General features: G+C 41.0%; 1 pseudogene; it reads left to right on the forward strand.

Moving 5' to 3' along the window:
- The first annotated feature begins 15660 nt into the window (after positions 1-15660).
- LOC119467317 lies at positions 15661-15760 on the forward strand (annotated as a pseudogene).
- Positions 15761-18894: the final 3134 nt, after the last annotated feature.

Genomic DNA, 18894 nt, shown 5'->3' on the forward strand with positions numbered 1-18894 from the left:
ATTGCATAGATGGAATTCTGTGGCCAAGTGGAGGAAGGCCTTAGGTTCTACAAAAGCAGTGGCAGTCATTAAATGGTCTCATAGAAGTTCCCTCTTAAAATAATTTGGATCCGCCCTTTAGAAAGGTTATTCTGGCTTGAATAATATTTTGAAGGATAACCCATGGGTAGTTTGAGTGTGGAAGGTAGGAACAGCAGGCCTCTCTCTACTCATGGAAGGAATGTTGAATTGGGTAGAGTCTTTCTTACTGATTGAGGTTGTGCATCATTGGGACTGAGTTATAAAGGAGAAGACATGTTTAAGACACTGCTTCTTGCTGTGCTGTGGGAAAGTTCATCTAAGATTCAGAAATAGAATTGAGCTGGTTTGGGAGAAAAGTGACTTTTGCATATTTATCTTATAAAACAGATGACTTTGAAGACATCCAGGTGGTCTCATCTGAATGTCTCTAAATTGCTATTTTCAAAATTCAAGTCACCAAAATGATTTTTTTCACTATAAAATGAAGGCAAAATGGACCATGTTTAAAAACTGGCTGGGCACAGTGGCTCATGCTTGTAATCCCAACACTTTCAGAGGCTGAGGCAGGTGGATCACCTGAGGTCAGGAGTTCGAGACCAGCCTGGCCAACATGCCAAAACCCCGTGTCTACTAAAATACAAAAATTAGCCGGGTATAGTGGCACACACTTGTGGTCCCAGCTATTCAGGAAGCTGAGGCAGAAGAGTTGCTTGAATCTGGGAAGTGGAGGTTGCAGTGAGTTGAGATCGTGCCACTGCACTCCAGCCTTGGTGACAGAATGAGAGTCCCTCTCAAATAATAATAATAATTAGCAATGCACAGCTGTGTGAGAAAGGCCTGTAAATTTCTTCTAAATTCCTTATTATAATACTAATGTCAACTGTCTTTTTACAGATCAGATCTTCTTACAATACAACTGAAGTTACTCAGCTAAGAACAAATACAACAGGTAAAATAGTTGTGAAATCCTTTTTAAAAGCACAGATTAATCTTTAAGCTTTCAAAAATTAATCTTTTAAAATGATGGAACTGCTCCTTCCTTCACCTCCCCAAAAAATCTTTTGCAGAAACTCAATACAGGCACTCCTTGATATATTAATATGGACAGATGCAGTGTAGGCATAACTCAAGGTTTTTCTTCCTTTCTTTGATACAGAGGCTCACTCTGTCACTCAGGCTGGAGTGTAATGGTGTGACCTCAGCTCACTACAGCCAGGCTCAAGCAATTCTCCTGCCTCAGCCTCAGCCTCCTGTATAGCTGGGATTACACATGTGCAGCACCATGCCTGGCTAAATTTTGTATTTTGTACAGAGATGAGGTTTCCCCATATTGGCCAGGCTGTTCTCAAACTCCTGGGCTCAGGTGATCCTTCTGCCTGAGCCTCCCAAAGTGCTGGGATTACAGGCGTGAGTCACCGCACCCAGCATTAAGTTTTCAACTTTTACCAGTGGTATCCAGGAGAATACAACGTGTGCTGCACATGCAAGCCACATACATAATTTGACATTTTCTAGTTTAACCTGAAATCATTACAAATAAATACACCATGAAGTATTTCATATTCTTGACTTCATATGCATATATTCTTTTTGTTGACAATTGGTGTGTCTTTCATAGTCACAGCTTATTTCAGTTTCAAGTAGCCACATTTCAACTGTTCCGGGATAGCAGTTACCTGAATTTAGTCCTGAATGTTTATTCAAATATGCCCTGTTCCTAAAGTGGCAGATACTCTAAGTGGCCTGCTCGTGAATATCACAGCCTAATAGGAAAGATCTAGGAAGTCTCTGTTGAACAAATGGTGTTACTTTCTTCTTTCCTTGCTTCTTTCCTTCCTTCCTTCCTTCCTTCCTTCCTTCCTTCCTTCCTTCCTTCCTTCCTTCCTTTTTCTTTCCTTTTCCTTTCTTTCTGTTCTTTCTTTCTTTCTCTCTTTCTCTCTCTTTCCCTCCCTCCCTCCCTTCCTTCCTTATTCCTTCCTTCCTTTTTTTCTTTCTTTTTTTTTTCTTTCTATTAATTGTACTTTAGGTTCTGGGATACATGTGCAGATCATGCAGGATTGTTGCATAGGTACACACATGGGAATGCGGTTTGCCACCTCCAACCCCCCATCACCTACATCTGGCATTTCTCCTCATGTTATCCCTCCCTGACCTCCCCACCTCCTCCCCACTGTCCCTCCCTTGGCCCCCGCAAAAGACACCAGTGTGTGATGCTCCCCTCCCTGTGTTCGTGTGTTCTCATTGTTGAACACCTGCCTATGAGTGAGAACATGCAGTGTTTGATTTTCTGTTCTTGTGTCAGTTGGCTGGTAATGATCGTTTCCAGATTCATCCATGTCCCTACAAAGGACATGAACTCATGAATTTTTACGGCTGCATAGTATTCCAGGGTGTATATGTGCCACATTTTCTTGTCCAGTCTATCATCAGTGGGCATTTGGGTTGGTTCCAGGTCTTTGCTATTGTAAACAATGCCGCAATGAACATAATGTGTGCATGTGACTTTATAATAGAAAAATTTATAATTTGGGTATATACCCAGTAATGGGATTGCTGAGTCAAAAGGAATTTCTATTTCTGGGTTCTCGAGGAATCACCACAGTGTCTTCCACAATGGTTGAACTAGTTTACACTCCCAACAACATTGTAAAGGTGTTCCTATTACTCCACATCCTCTCCAGCATCTGTTGTCTCCAGATTTTTTAATGATCACCATTCTAACTGGTGTGAGTCGGTATCTCAATGTGGTTTTGATTTGCATTTCTCTAATAATCAGTGATGATGAACATTTTTTCATATGTTTGTTGGCTTCATATATGTCTTCTTTAGAAAAATGTCTGTTCATATCCTTTGCCCAGTTTTGGATGGGTTTGTTTGCTTTTTTCTTGCAAATCTGTTTTAGTTATTTGTAGATCCTGGATGTTAGCCCTTTGTCAGATGGGTAGATTGCAAAAAATTTTCCTATTCTGTTGGTTGCCAGTTCACTCTAATGATTGTTTCCTTTGCTGTACAGAAGCTCTGGAGTTTAATTAGGTTCCATTTTTCTATTTTGGCTTTTGTTGCCAATGCCTTTGGTGTTTTAGTCAATACGTCCTTGCCTATGCCTCTGTCCTGAAAAGTTTTGCCTAGGTTTTCTTCTAGGTTTTTTATGGTGTTAGGTCTTATGTTTAAGTCTTTAATCCACCTGGAGTTAATTTTAGTTTAAGGTGTCAGGAAGGGGTCCAGTTTCTGCTTTCTGCACACAGCTAGCCAGTTTTTCAAACACCATTTATTAAACAGGGAATCCTTTCCCCATTGCTTGTTTTTGTCCAGTTTGTCAAAGATCAGATGGCTGTAGATTTGTAGCATTGCCTCCAGGGCCTCTATTCTGTTCCATTGGCCTATATCTTTGTTTTAGTACCAGTACCATGCTGTTTTGATTACTGTAGCCTTGTAGTATAGTTTGAAATCAGATAGCATGATGCCTCTGGCTTTGTTCTTTTTGCTTAGGATTGTCTTGGCTATGCAGGCTCTCGTTTGGTTCAATATGAAGTTTAAGGTGGGCTTTTTCCAGTTTTGTGACGAAGGCCATTGGTAGCTTGATGGGGATAGCATTGAATCTATAAATTACTTTGGTCAGTGTGGCCAGTTTCATAACCATGAGCATGGGCTGTTTCTCCATCTGTTTGTGTCCTCTCTCACTTCCTTGACCAGTGGTTTGTATTTCTCCTTGAACAGGTCCTTTACATCCTTTGTTAGTTGTATTCCTAGGTATTTTATTTTTGTTGCAATTGTGAATGGGAGTTTGCTCATGATTTGGCTCTCTGTTAGTCTGTTATTTGTATATAGAAATGCTTGTGATTGTTGCACATTGATTTTTTATCCTGAGACTTTGCTGAAGTTGCTTATCAGTTTAAGGAGATTTGGGGCTGAGATGATAGGGTCTTCTAAATATACAATCATGTCATCTGCAAATAGAGACAGTTTGACTTCCTCTTTTCCTAATTGAATATCCTTTTTTTTTTCTTGCCTAATTGCTCTGGCTAGAACTTCCAATACTATATTGAATAGGAGTGGTGAGAGAGGAAATCCTTGTCTAGTGCTGGAATTCAAAGGGAATGCTTCCAGTTTTTGCCCATTCAGTATGATACTGCCTATGTGTTTGTCGTAAATAGCTTTTATTGTTTTGAGGTATGTTTCTTCGATACCTAGTTTATTGAAAGTTTTTAGCATAAAGCACTGTTGAATCTTGTCGAAGGCCTTCCCTGCATCTATTGAGAAAATCATGCGATATTTGTCTTTGGTTCTGTTTATGTGGTGGATTACATTTATAGACTTGCATATGTTGAACCAGCCTTGCATCCCTGGGATGAAGCCTACTTGATCATGATGGATAAGCTTTTGGATGTGCTGTTGCAATCGGTTTGCCAGTATTTTATTGAATATTTTTCATCTATGTTCATCATGAATATTGGCCTGAAGTTTTCTTTTTTTGTTGAGTCTCTGCCAGGTTTTCGTATCAGGATGATGTTGGTCTCATAAAGTGATTTGGGAAGGATTCTTTTTATATTGTTTGGAATCGTTTCAGAAGGAATGATACCAGCTCCTCTTTGTACATCTGGTAGAATTCAGCTGTGAACCTGTCTGGGCTTGGCCTTTTTTTGGTTGGTAAACTGTTAATTGCTGCCTCAACTTCAGCCCTTGTTATTGGTCTATTCAAGGTTTTAACTTCTCCCTGGTTTAGGCTTAGGAGGGTCCAAATGTCCAGGATTTTATCCATTTCTTCCAGGTTACTGGTTTATATGCATAGAGTTGTTTGTAGTAATCTCTGATGGTAGTATGTATTTATGTGGAATCGATGGTGAAATCCCCTTTTTCATTTTTTATTGCATCTATTTGATTCTTCTCCCTTTTCTTTTTTATTAATCTGGCTAGCAGTCTGTCTATTTTGTTGATCTTTTCAAAAAACCAGCTCTTGGATTTATTGATTTTTTGAAGGGTTTTTTGTGTCTCTATCTCCTTCAGTTCTGCTCTGATCTTAGTTATTTCTTGTATTCTGCTAGCTTTTGAGTTTTTTTGATCTTGCTCCTCTAGCTCTTTCAATTTTGATGTAGGATGTCGATTTTAGATCTTTCCTCGCTTCTCATGTGGGCATTTATTGCCATAATTTCCCTCTAGACACTGCTTTAAATGTGTCCCAGGATTCTGATATGTTGTGTCTTCATTCTCTTTGGCTTCAAAGAACATCTTTGTTTCTGGCTTCATTTCGTTGTTTATCCAGTCAACATTCAGGAGCCAGTTGTTCAATTTCCATGAAGCTGCGCAGTTCTGAGTTAGTTTCTCAATTCTGAGTTCTAATTTGATTGCACTGTGGTCTGAGAGACTGTTATGATTTCCATTCTTTTGCATTTGCTAAAGAGAGATTTACTTCCAATTATGTGGTCAATTTTAGAGTAGGTGCAATGGAGTGCTGAGAAGAATGTATATTCTGTGGATTTGGGTTAGAGATTTCTGTAGATATCTATTAGGTCCACATGGTTGAGACCTGAGTTCAAGTCCTGGATATCCTTGTTAATTTTCTGTCTCATTGATATGTCTAATATTGACAGTGGAGTGTTAAAGTCTCCCACTATTATTGTGTGGGAGTCTAAGTCTCTTTGTAGGTTGTTAAGAACTTGCTTTATGTACCTGGGTGCTCCTGTATTGGGTGTGTATATATTTAGGATTGTTAGCTCTTCTTGATGCATTGATCCTTTTACCATTATGTGATGCCCTTCTTTGTCTCTTTTGATCTTTGTTGGTTTAAAGTCCATTGTATCAGAGACTAGCATTGTAACCCCTGCTTTTTTTTTCTCTCCATTTGCTTGACAAATCTTCCGCCATCCCTTTATTTTGAGCCTATGTGTGTCTTTGCACATGAGATGGGTTTCCTAAATACAGCACACCAATGGGTCTTGACTTTTTATCCAGTTTGCCAGTCTGTGTCTTTTGATTGGGGTATTTAATTTTTTTACATTTAAAGTTAATATTGTTATGTGTGAATTTGATCCTGCCATTTTGATGTTAACTGGATGTTTTGCCAATTAGTTGACACATTTTCTTCATTGTGTTGATGGTCTTTACCATTTGGTATGTTTTTGGAGTGGCTGGTACTGGTTGTTCCTTTCTTTGTTTAGTGCTTCTTTCAGGAGCTCTTGTAAAGCAGGCCTGGTGGTGATGAAATCACTCAGCAATTGCTTGTCCATAAAGGATTTTCTTTCTCCTTCGCTTATGAAGCTTAGTTTGGCTGGATATGAAATTCTAGGTTCAAAGTTCTTTTCTTTAAGGATGTTGAATATTGGCTCCCACTCTCTTCTGGCCTGTAGGGTTTCTGGTGAGAATCTGCTGTAAGTGTGATGGGCTTCCCTTTTTGGATAACCCAACCTTTCTCTCTGGCTGCCCTTAGCATTTTTTCCTTCATTTCAACCCTGGTGAATCTGACAATTATGTGCCTTGGGGTTGCTCTTCTTGAGGAATACCTTTGTGGTGGACTTCAATCGTGGACTGGCTTGCTAGGTTGGGGAAGTTGTCCTGGATAGTATTCTGAAGAGTGTTTTCAAGCTTGGATTCATTCTCTCTGTCACATTCAGGTACACCTATCAAATGTAGAGTAGGTCTTTTCACATAATCCCATATTTCTTGGAGGCTTTGTTCATTTCTTCTCACTCCTTTTTCTCTAATCTTGCCTTCTCGTTTTATTTCATTGAGTTAATCTTCAGTCTCTGATACTCTTCTGCTTGGTTGATTCGGCTATTCAAGCTTGTGTATGCTTTGTGAAGTTCTTCTGCTGTGTTTTTCAGCACTATCAAGTCATTTATATTCGTCTCTATGCTGTCTATGCTAGTTAGCATCTCATCTAACATTTTTCCTAGGTTCTTAGTTTCTTCTTTGCATTGGGTTAGCACATGTTCTTTTAGCTATGAGAAGTTTGTTATTACCCACCTTCTGAAGCTTATTTCTGCCAATTCATCAGATTCATTCTCCATCCGTCTTTGATCCCTAGCTGGTGAGGAGTCTTGATCCTTTGGAGGAGGAGAGGCATTATAGTTTTTGGTGTTTTCATCCTTTTTGTACTGGTTTCTTCCCATCTTAGTGGCTTTATCTACCTGTGGTCTTTGTAGTTGGTGACTTTCAGATGGGGTATCTGAGTGGATGTCCTTTTTGTTGATGTTGAAGCTATTTCTTTCTGTTTCTTAGTTTTTCTTCTAAAAGTTAGGCCCCTCTGCTGCAGGACTGCTGGAGTTCCAATCCAGACCCTGCTTGCCTGGGGATCACCCATGGGGGCTGCAGAACAGTAAAGACTGCTGCCAGTTTCTTCTTCTGTCATCTTTGTCCCAGAAGGGTACTTGCCAGATGTTAGCCTGAGCTCTCCTTTATGAGATGTCTCTTTGGGTATATGGGGGTTGGGGAGCTGCTTAAGGAGACAGTCTGTCCTTTATGGGTACTCAAGTGCTGTGCTGGGAGCTCCATTGTTCTGTGCAGAGCTGCTAGGCAGGTACCTTTAAGTCTGCTGCAACCGAACTCATAACCTCCTCTTTTCCCAGGTGTTCTGTCCTAGGAAGGTCAGCTTTATTTATAAGTTCCTGTCATGCTGCTGCCTTTTTTCATAGATGCCCTGCCCTGCAGGGAGTAGTCTAGTCACAGTATGCCAGCAGAGTTGTTACTGAGCTGCCACAGGCTCTACGCAGCTGCTATGTGAACTGTTTTGGTAGTGGTGGACTGCCTCAGTAGTGATGGTCGCCCCTCCCCACACTGAGCTGGACCATCCTGGGTCCAGCTTCACTTGCTGCCAAACTCTCAATCCAGAGCATTTCAGATAGCTTGTTTTGTAGGGGTGGTACCCGCCAAGGCAGATCATCTGGTTTCCTGTCTCTGCCCCCTTCCTTTCAGTTGAATGGGCTACTGTGTCTCCCAGGCATTCCAGGTGCCAGTTGAAATGGCCGCCCAGATTTGTGTGAGTTTCTGTGTGCCAACCCAGCACCGGCTAAAGCCACCATGCTGAAAACTCATAGCGCTTTTCAATCCAGGAATCTCCTGGTCTGTGGGCAGTGAAAATTCGTTTGGATATGTGGTGGGCAGTCACCCTCTGCATTGTTCTTGCTGGGAACTGCACTCCGGACCTGTTTCTATTCTGCCATTTTGGATCCTCCCCCTCCCTTTTTCTCTTTCTTTTCTTTCTTTCTCTCACTCTGTTGCCCAGGCTGGAGTACAGTGGCACAATCTCAACTCACTGCAACCTCCACCTCCTGGGTTCAAGTGATTATCCTGCCTCAACCTTCCTAGTAGCTGGGATTACAGGCATGTGCCACCACATCCAGCTAATTTTTGTATTTTTAGTAGAGATAGGGTTTTGCCATGTTGGCCAGTCTGGCCCCGGAACCCTGTCCACAGAGCATCCTCCCGTGTCAGCCTCCCAAAGTGTTAGGATTACAAGCGTTAGGCACCGTGCTTGGCCTATTTTCCTTATTAGAGCTCTAAGTGTACCTTTCTTTCTTTCTTATCTTTTTGTTCCCCATTGTGCATTGTCAGAGTAAGTGACCACAATTTGTAGGTCATCTACAACCTTAGGAATTTCTGTTGCCAAGAACCAATAAATGACCATGTAGTGTAAACGTTTACATTTTCAGTAAATCAGTATTGGGAATCAAGTGTGAATTTTGTGTGTGTATTAAGTGTTTACAAATTGGTGCAGTTAATCATTTTTATGAATATTAAAGTGAATAAATGTTCTCAAGTTGGGTTAATGGATGTGTCCTAAAATACTGCTCCTTCAGTTCTCATAGTACCTTGGGGAAATTAGTGAAGGTCAGTCAATGTGCCAAATAGATTTTGTGTGGATTATGGCCTGGAAAGTGGTTAAGAAATTCTGTAGTAGAGTAAGAAAATTATCCTTGTCCAGAAGTCCTGCAGTGGAGAAGACAAAACTCAGTGTTTATCTCATAAGTTAATCTCCTCAGCATGCTTTTTTTTTTTTTTTTTTTTTTTTTTTTTTTTTTTTTTTTTTTTTTTTTTTTTTTTTTTTCAGCATTTTTTTTTTTTTTTTTTTTTTTGTGAGGTGGAGTCTTGCTTTGTCACCCAGAATGGTATGCAGTGGCATGATTTTGGCTCCCTGCAACCCTTGCCTTCCAGATTGAAGCAGTTCTCCTGCCTCAGCCTCCTGAGTAGCTGAGATTACAGGCTCACACCACACACCTAGCTAATTTTTGTATTTTGGAAGAGACGGGGTTTCATCATGTTGGTCAGGCTGGTCTTGAACTCCTGACTTTGTGATCCATATGCCTCAGCCTTCCAAATTACTGGAATTACAGGTGTGAGCCATAGCACCCAACCCTCAGCATGCTTTTGATTTAGCCAAAGAATCAAAGTATTGGTGAAGAATTGAAGATTCAAAGTTACATATTGTTTGCTAAGGGTGCTCATAGAAAAACAAAAATATTCCTGGATGTAGGTATTCAGTGTGGATTAGTTTGCTTTTGTTATGGGTAGTTGTGACAGTGATTGCAGAAACTGAGAATGTGAAGCCTGTACTCTATAGTTAATGTGCCAGTGCCATAGAAGACACTGCAAGGATTGGGTGCTGCAGCAGCGCTGGGCCTGCCATCATCACCAGAGTGCAGCAGCTGTCATCAGAAGGAGAATCTCCACTTTTGCCATCACTAACAGCTGTTGACTTTCTCCCATTTATAAAAGATCTTGGAAGGAATTAAAGGTGCTTGGTGATTCCTCATTCTAATATAACCTTACTTGGCCTGCCAGTGGACCATGAATTTGTTTTTGGACAGGACAATACAAGTCACAGACCACATGGCAAAAGAATTTTGTGGCCATGAAAATTGTCTGCTTAAACCCACCACGGATATACTCTGTCCTCAGCTTCGTGAAACATAGATGTCACACATGAGAATGTGGTGGAACCGGGGACGTGATAGAGCCTCCAAGAGTGGAAGGTAGCACCTGGCTCTGTGAGGAGTATGAAGTCCAGCCTGGGAGGAGCAGATGCCAGAAAAGGAGATGAGGGTAGGCAGAAGAGGAGGCCGAGCAGCAAGTGAGTAGATGCGCTTCACCTCAGAGGAGAGTCCGATGTCTTTATTGGTAGTGTTGAAATGGGTTTCATACCCGAGTTATTTTCTGTGGCTGAATGGTTCAACTACTCTGAAATCCATCGGGAAAAAACAACTCATACTAAACCCGTGAGATGCTAAGTTCTCTTTTACAGTAAAGGAAATGTTACAAGATTTTCTGAAACCAACAACCTTTAGCAATGTTTTCAGACTTTCTCCAGCATTTTCCACTGCTTTTGTCAGCAATCAGAGATGACCTCCACACTGAGACAAATCTTCTACTCCCCTTACCCTTTTTCTTTTTCTCTTTCCCTCCTTTCCTCATCCAGTAACTCCAGTCGGCCTCCACTGTCTCCAAGTCGAATTTCCTCCTCATCCACAACTCCTCCCTACCAGCCCTGAACACCTGTTCATGTAAGTGACATTCTGTGTGTCTTTATTTTTTATTTTTATTTTATTTTATTTTATTTTTGAGACAGAGTCTTGCTCTGTTGTCCTGGAATGCAGTGGCATCATCTTGGCTCACTGCAATCTCTGCCACCCAGGTTTAAGTGATTCTCCTGGCTCTGCCTCTCAAGTAGCTGATACTACAGGCACCCACCACCACACGTGGCTAGTTTTTGTATTTTTAGTAGAGATGGGGCATCACCATGTTGGCCAGGCTGGTCTCAAACTCCTGACGTCAGGTGATGTGCCCACCTTGGCCTCCCAAAGTGCTGGGATTACAGGTGTTAATCATCAAGCCTGGTTCATTATTTACTATTTATAAGAACATAAGCTTACTGCTTGTGTAACATTTATCCTTGTATTTTAGATGGGGGTTGCTGAGGTGGTATGAGGTTTGGTGTCTGCATCTGGCATCTCAGGAAAATTGCCAAGTTGTTCAGATTATCAACTCTATTAATGAGGTTGTTTGTCAGCTTCATAGCTTGCTACTGTAAAGTAAGTTATAAAAGGAATTTTTTTAATAAAAAAAAATAGATCCAGGCTGATTGTGGTGGTTCCTGCCTGCAATCCTAGCACTTTGGGAGGCCAAGGTGGGTGGATTGCCTGAACTTAGGAGTTTGAGACCACCCTCAGCAACATGGTGAAACCCCATCTCTACTAAAATACAAAAAAAAAAAAATTAGCTGGGCCTGGTGGTGGATGCCTGTAGTCCCAGCTGCTTGGGAGGCCAAGGCACAAAAATTGGTTGAGCCTGGGAGGCAGAGGTTGCAATAAGCTGACATCATGCCACTGCCAGCCTGGGTGATAGAGATAAACTCTGTCTGTAAAGGAAATAAAAAAGAAATAGATTGACTCGAAGGAGGGGGACACACTGTTAGTAAAATATATCTTGTGCCAGATGCTTTTTGATCTCCTAATGATCTATCAAACTGCAGGTCTTTTGGCTTTGTGATATATTCAGTTACACAGTTATTCATTTAAGAATTGAAGACTTTTAATATCTCCATTATGTGCCAAGTACTGGGTGGAACACTAGGTGGCTGAGATGAACAAATCTCTGTTCCCAGGATTTCACAGTGGATGTTGGAATTTAGTGCCATTTAGCTTCATTCAATACTGCAGTAGTCCCAGGATTTTCCAGATGATCCTATCCTCCAGCATCCTGTTGATTCAACTTCAGAATATATCCCAGACTCTGTCCCTCTTCACGCCTCACTGCTGCCACCCTGGATTCATCTGCCATCATCTCTCACCTGGATTATCTCAGTAGTATTGTAACTGGTTTTCTTGTCTCCATGCTTACCTCCTTCAGTCTACTCTCTTTCTCTTTATTTCTTTTTTAGACAAAGTCTTGCTCTATTGCCAAGGCTGGAGTTCAATGCCGTGATCTAGGCTCACTGCAACTTCCACCTCCCCAGTTCAAGTGATTCTCCTTCCTCAGCTGCCCTAGTAGCTGGGATTACAGGCATGAGCCACCATGCCCAGCTAATTTTTTGTATTTTTATTAGAGACAGTGTTTCACCATATTGGCCAGGCTAGTCTTGAACTCCTGTCCTCAAGTGATCCGCCTGCCTTGGCCTCCCAACATGTTGGGATTACGGTAGTGAGCCACCATGCCCAGCCAGTCCACTTTCAATATAACAGCTAGAATAATCCTTTTACAGTGGAATTAAGATCATGTTTACCCCTGTGTTCAGACTCTCCAGTGGCTTTGTTTTGTACATGACCTGGCCCCTGCTTCCTGCTGTTCTGCTGTTCTTACTCCTCTTGATAAACACTGAGCTCATGGTGTTTCTTTTAGCATGCCAGGAGGGCTTCACCCTATCCTGTCTCTGGGCCTTGCTGTTTCCTCTGCCTGGAACACTCTTCCCCTAATGTCTGCATGGCTCACTCTCTTACTGCTTTGGATTGTGGTTCAAAAGTCACTTTATCAAGGGACTCCAGGCTGCTCTGAGATATTGATCACTGCTTGAGGAGGTCAGTCCTGCAGATCTTGACTTAGTAACAGATAAATGAAATATGTTCTTACATACAGAATACAGTGTAAGAGTTGGGCTAAGGGGTCCTCAGCTGCTTTTAGAGGGTGATTATAGCTCATTGACTACAACTCCTTGTTCCTTCTTGCATTTATTTATTCAGTATATCTCTAATAACAGAGGTTTTAAGTCAACATGCTTGTAGATAATTAACATGGCTAAAAGACTGGTTTTACAAATGACAAAAGCTTTTGGTTTTGGGCCCAGAATAAACACCATTAAGGAGTAATTCTTTTTCAGCCACCCCTGAGAGGACCATCTAGCACAAAGTTTACATAAGTAAACAGGTAGAGACAAAGGAATGTGGGGTAAACAGACTTAACTGGGGGAATTTTTATTATCTTAATCTTCACCTTATGACTTAAAGCTCTAAAGTAAGAACTGGCTATCTTGAGCCTGGCTCATTATAACATTTTTGCCTCTCCAAAATGTTTGAGACTATAACCTATGACTTCCCTAATATTTCCCTTAATATTTTGCCAGCCACCCTGAGTGAATCCCAACACTGCCCTGCATAAAATATATTATTAATTCATATTTTCATTTGATGTCTGGCTTCCCCTCCTCCTTCACTAAAATGTAAGCTCCATAAGGGAAGGGATTTTGTCTGTTTTGTTCTGTTGTATTCCTAAATACCTAGAAAGTGCTCAGTAAATATTTGTTGGTTGAATGTATAAATCAGCCTATTATTGAATCAGTTAATATCTTCTGTAGAAGGAACTTCTCATACCAGTGGTGCATATCTGTATGAGAGATGGTGTAGGGAGGAACAAGGTCAGAATGGCTCTGTCTGTGTGGAATAGTTTTGCTTAGCATAATCCCAGCAGGCTCTCATTGGGGTTAAGTCACAAGTTTAGCCTTATTAGTATCAGTCTTTAATCATAAAGCCAGAGGATGTTAAGATCAAAATTGATCTGGGAGACTATTCTGTCCACTTTTCTCATTATCGATGTGAGAATAACAGCGCCTAGAGAAAGTAAGTTGATTAATCACAATTGTAAAGCTGTGGGTCAACCTGAAATTAGGCTTCTGACATCAGATTCTGTAGTCTTTCCTACATGTGTTCGCCCCTGGCTGAGACAGTTTGTGGGCTTTCAGATTTGACAATTTTCTCTCCAGTTTCTAAACAGGAGCTTTTATCTGGACATCTAGTTAGCATAGATGGACAATGACCCTGAAATGTGTGGAAAAATCCCAAAGGTTGACTTCTGTGAATGGGAACTACCCCAGATGTGTCAGGCGCACCACAGGCACACTCACTCCTCCATTCACTGGAGCTGTGTAGGGTGGAAAGGAAACCCAAATCAAGACCCTTTGCTGCTTCACTTCTTTTATTGCATGTCACACTCCAATGTGTCTCCACTTAAAGTCAAATTTTTTAATGAATGGTCAGATCAGCAGCAGGCCCTTTGGGTCAGAAGTCTTGATCTCACCAACTGCTCATTTTCTTGATGCACTTCCTTACTTCGGGTACTTGTGTGTAGCTGGTCTATCGTCGAGTTGTCAGAGGGGTGTGGAGCCCTCTCTTTTTGGAACAGTTGGTTCGCCTTGCGCAGCATGTCCTGAAGCTGGCCTGTCTCCATCCTCTTTCTAAGTGTGTGAGGTCTTTTTTTAAGCAGGGTAAAGTGAGAAAGGACTCCTAAAGAGAGAAAAACTCTTCCAGCATTTGCCAAAACATGTTTGTGAACTGACTAAGATGTAATTGGATGGCATGAAAAGGCTAAAGTTTATTTAATTTCTTGCCATCTGGTTTGTGATATCTGGTGCCTTAAATTGAATTTAAAAGAAACTTTGATCATAGGTCAAGAGGTGTCTCATATATATATATGGCCAACATGGTGAAATCTCATCTCTACTGTGTATATATATATATTTTATTTATATATATATATATATATATATATATATATATCCCACACATATATTGAGATGGAGATATTTTCTGTTGCCCAGGCTGGAGTGTAGTGGCACCATCTCAGCTCACTGCAACCTTTGCCTCCTAGGTTCATGTGATTCTTCTGTCTCAGCCTCCCAAGTAGCTGGGATCACAGGCACCTGCCACCATGCCTGGCTAATTTTTGTATTTTTAGCAGAGACTGGGTTTTGCCATGGCCAGGCTGGTCTCAAACTCCTGACCTCAGACCATCTGCCTGCCTTGGCCTACCAAAGTGTTGGAATTACAGGCGTGAGCCACTGCACCCCGCCAAAGGTGTCATATTTCATTCCACTCCCTGTGGCCTCTATTATAATACCAGTCATGCATGAAGCCTATGGTTTGTTGCATCTAGTTTTACTGAAACAAAGTCTCTGGACTTTAATAGTTTACACTGACATATTCTAGTTTGCATCTGAATGTACCCTGAGGATGCTGACTTCCAGATAGTCATTTTTGGCTTCCTGATAGTTATTTTTGAGTCAAGGGAATTTCCAAGTCTTTTGAGTATATTAGCCATGCCACTTAGAGAGTTTCATTTTGGTTTGGTTACAAAATTTATTTTAGCTTAGTTTTCTTAGATTAAGTGGGCAAAATAAGAAAGAGCAGAAGCCTTTGGGAGGCTGAGGCAGGTGGATCACGAAGTCAGGCATTTGAGACTGGCGTGGCCAACATGGTGAAATCTCATCTCTACTAAAAATACAAAAATTAGTTGAGTATGGTGGTGTGTACTTGCAATCCCCACTACTTGGGAGGCTAAGGCAGGTGAATTGCTTGAACCCAGGAGCCGGAGGTTGCAGTGAGTCGAGATTGTGAGTAGAGATGGGGTTTCTTCATGTTGGTCAGGCTGGTCTCAAACTCCCAACCTCAGGTGATCCACCCACCTTGTATGTGATTATAAGCGTGAGCCATTGCGCCCGGCCTCTATCTGTTTTTACAATTATAATGTTAAATACGTGATGTTCCATGACAGTGGTAATTTTTAATGACAATTTTTAACTGAGTGGAATTACCATAAAAATAATAAAAGTAGCAGTTAATATTTACTGAGCTGTTACTAGGTGCCTATAAATACCAGAGATTTTTAAATTCCCTATAACTCTTCCTTATTTCATTTAACCACTCTATCCTAAATTATTCATGCTTGCTTCAGTAGCACATATACTAAAGCTGGAACAATAGAAAGATTGGCATGGCCTCTGTGCAAGAATGACATGCAAATTTGTGAAGCATTCCGTATGTTTTTAAAACAGAGAAAAATATTACTCCTAGATTTTCACTGTTTTTGTGCATATGATCTTTTGTTTAGGTTGAATTATATCCAAAGATAACATTTCCAGAAATGAGATCACTGTGAGTCACAGGGCATTAGCATTCTTATTACACTTGATGTAAATTGCCAAGCTTTCAGGCATGGTGGCTGTCGGCCTATGATTGCAGCACTTTGGGAGGCCGAGGTGGGAGGATTGCTTGAGGTCAGGAGTTGGAAGAGGCAGTATAGTGAGCCACTTTATTATTTTTTTAAAATTCCCAATCTTTATCCTGGAAGGCTTGTATACAATTCAAACACCACTAATAGTATAAGAAAATGCCCATTTTACTGCACCTTTGCTGGCACAGGGTATTATAACTTAACAAGTTATTTTTTGTTTGATTATTTTTAATAAATAAAAGATCTCATATTACTTTATTTTTGTTAATTTTAATATATTTTCTTATATTAACTTATTAGCTTGCTTGCTTGCTTTTCTTTTGTGTGTGTGTGTGATGAAGTTTGACTCTTGTTGCCCAGGTTGCAGTGCAATGGCATGATCTCTGCTCACTACAACCTCCTCCTCTTGTGTTCAAGCCATTCTCCTGCCTCAGTCTCCTGAGTACCTGGGATTACAGGTGTGCACCACCATACCTGGCTAATTTTGTATTTTTGGTAGAGATAGGGCTTCTCCATGTTGGTCAGGCTGGTCTCAGACTCTGGACCTCAAGTTATCCACCTGACTCAGCCTCTCAAAGTGCTGGGATTACAGGCATGAGCCACTGTACCTGGCTAGCTTTATTTCTTTATTGCCCCCCTTTATTTCTTAGAACAAATCTCACTCTGTAGCCCAGGCTTGAGTATAGTAGTACAGTCCCGAATCATCACACCCTTGACCTCTTGGGCTCAGGTGACACTTCCATTTCAGTAACTGGGACTATAGGCACATGCTACCATGCCTGGCTAACTTTTTTTATTTTTAGTAGAGATGAGATCTTGCTAAGTTTCCCAGGTGGCCTGGAATTCCTGGCCTCAGGCGATCCTCCCACCGCCCTCTCCCAAAGCGCTGGTATTATAAGCAGGAGTCACCATGGCTGGGCTGTCCTTGTCTTTTCTGTTTATTTATAGAGTTCATGTGTCTTTTACTAATTTGATGATCTATTTATTTAATCTTCTGTTAAATTATAAAAATATTAAATACTTTTAAATAAAGAGGTGAAAAATTTCCTTTACTCTTTAGACTCGTAATCTTATCTCAGGAAATAGTTGGCCATATTTCTCAAGGTACATACAGTCTTATTGGATATCACTTCTCATTTTCATATTTCATGGACATCTGTTTAAATACTTAGTGATCTATCTTAATCCTTTTCATGGTTGCATAATGTTTTATTATATGGATGTATCACAGTTTACTAGTCAGCTGCTGTAAACATTTAGGCTACTTCTAATATTTGCTTTGACCTCTTTATATCATTAAAAATTAACCCCCTCAGCCAGGTGTGGTAGCTCACACCTGCAATCCCAGAACTTTGGAAGACTGAAATGGGAGAACTGCTTGAGGGTAGGGAATCACCACCAGCCTGGTCAACATAGTGGCACTTTGTCTCTACTAAAAATTAAAAATAAAATGAGCTGGACATTGCAGTGCACACCTGTAGTCCCAGCTACTGGGAAAGCTGAGACTGGAGGATCGCTTGAGCCTAGGAAGTTGAGGCTGCAGTAAGCTATGATCACACCACTGCACTCCAGCTTTAATAACAGTAAGACTGTGTTTCATAAATAAAATAAAAATTAGGTTGGAATATTACTGAAGCCCTGGAGGTTGAGGCTGCAGTGAGCTGTGATTGTACAACTGCAGTCCAGCCTAGGCAATAGAGCAAGATTCTTTCTCAAAAAAATAAAATAAAATAAAATAAAATAAAAATTAACCCTTTAGCATAGTTCCCAGTAACACCTTCCCTCCTACATTTTTCCTAGAAGCTCTTGAATTTTGTTTGCTTTTCACATACCAGTTAAAACTTTTAACTACTGATGTCCATGTCATTCCTTCTTTTATTTTTTAAGAATGTCTTTTTGTCACTTCCAGCTGGATCTACCATGAAAGACTTCAGAGTCCAGGAAGAGACTGGCTGGGCAGCATGAAACACAGAAATGATCAAATAATAGTGCATGCATCAAGTGCAATGGGAGGCTCTTCTGGAGAGTGAGAGAAGTTTCCAGATAAGGTGATGTTGAAGCCAGGTTTTGAAAGATGAGGAAGAGTTGTATAAGAATGGGGAGGGAAGGGGGAGGTGGAGGGATGGGGAGTGGGCTGGGGTGGGATGAAGTGGTCCTGGCAGGGAAAGCAGCCTGTAAAGACCTGGACAATTAAGATGGCACTGTTGTTCAGGGAATGGTGAATTAAGTGTGGCAGGAATGCTTTGGAGAGACAGTAATTTTCTGGTATGGAATTCTGCTCTAGAGACCTCATTCCAATTTCTAATACTTTGATGTTGTCATCCATCACTGTCCCTGTCAAATAGTTTGGAATAGGTGTGATGTTCATGATAACGTAAAGCATAATATTTCATGAATTCTCCCAAAATCACAGGAAGGTTCCACAGTTATCCCTGTTTTATGAATGAAGTGATGAAGACTTAGGGATAATGAGTGCTTTGCCCAAGCTCACATGGATATTAAGACTGAGTCAGATGTAGGGCCTGGTGTGACTTTAATGCTTGCCCTGTTGATGAGCACTACGTGTTGCCTCTCTGTGCAGTTAAGCAGGTAGGTGAAAGAAAAACCTGCTTTTCTCTCTAGTCACACACTTCTGACTGGGTGTGTGTGTGGAGTTTCTACACCAAATTCTCCAGTACTCTGGATATTTACTGAGTATCTCACAATACTGTTCTGACACTACCTGGAGCTGGTACAGACCCTGCAGGTTAGGGGCTCAGTCCCATGAGACTACCCTCACTTCAGATTCCAATGGCAAGTACTAGGTTTTCACCTGCACTTTTGACCAACCTGTTACAAATCAGGGGTTTCCAAGACTCCCTTCTTGGATTTATTTGCTAGAACAGCTTACAGAACTCAGAAAAACAGCTTATTTCCTTTTTTGCCTGAGACACAGTGTCTCAGTTT

The sequence above is a fragment of the Cebus imitator genome, unplaced genomic scaffold, assembly GCF_001604975.1.
Source record: "Cebus imitator isolate Cc_AM_T3 unplaced genomic scaffold, Cebus_imitator-1.0 Scaffold279, whole genome shotgun sequence".
Lineage (NCBI taxonomy): Eukaryota > Metazoa > Chordata > Mammalia > Primates > Cebidae > Cebus > Cebus imitator.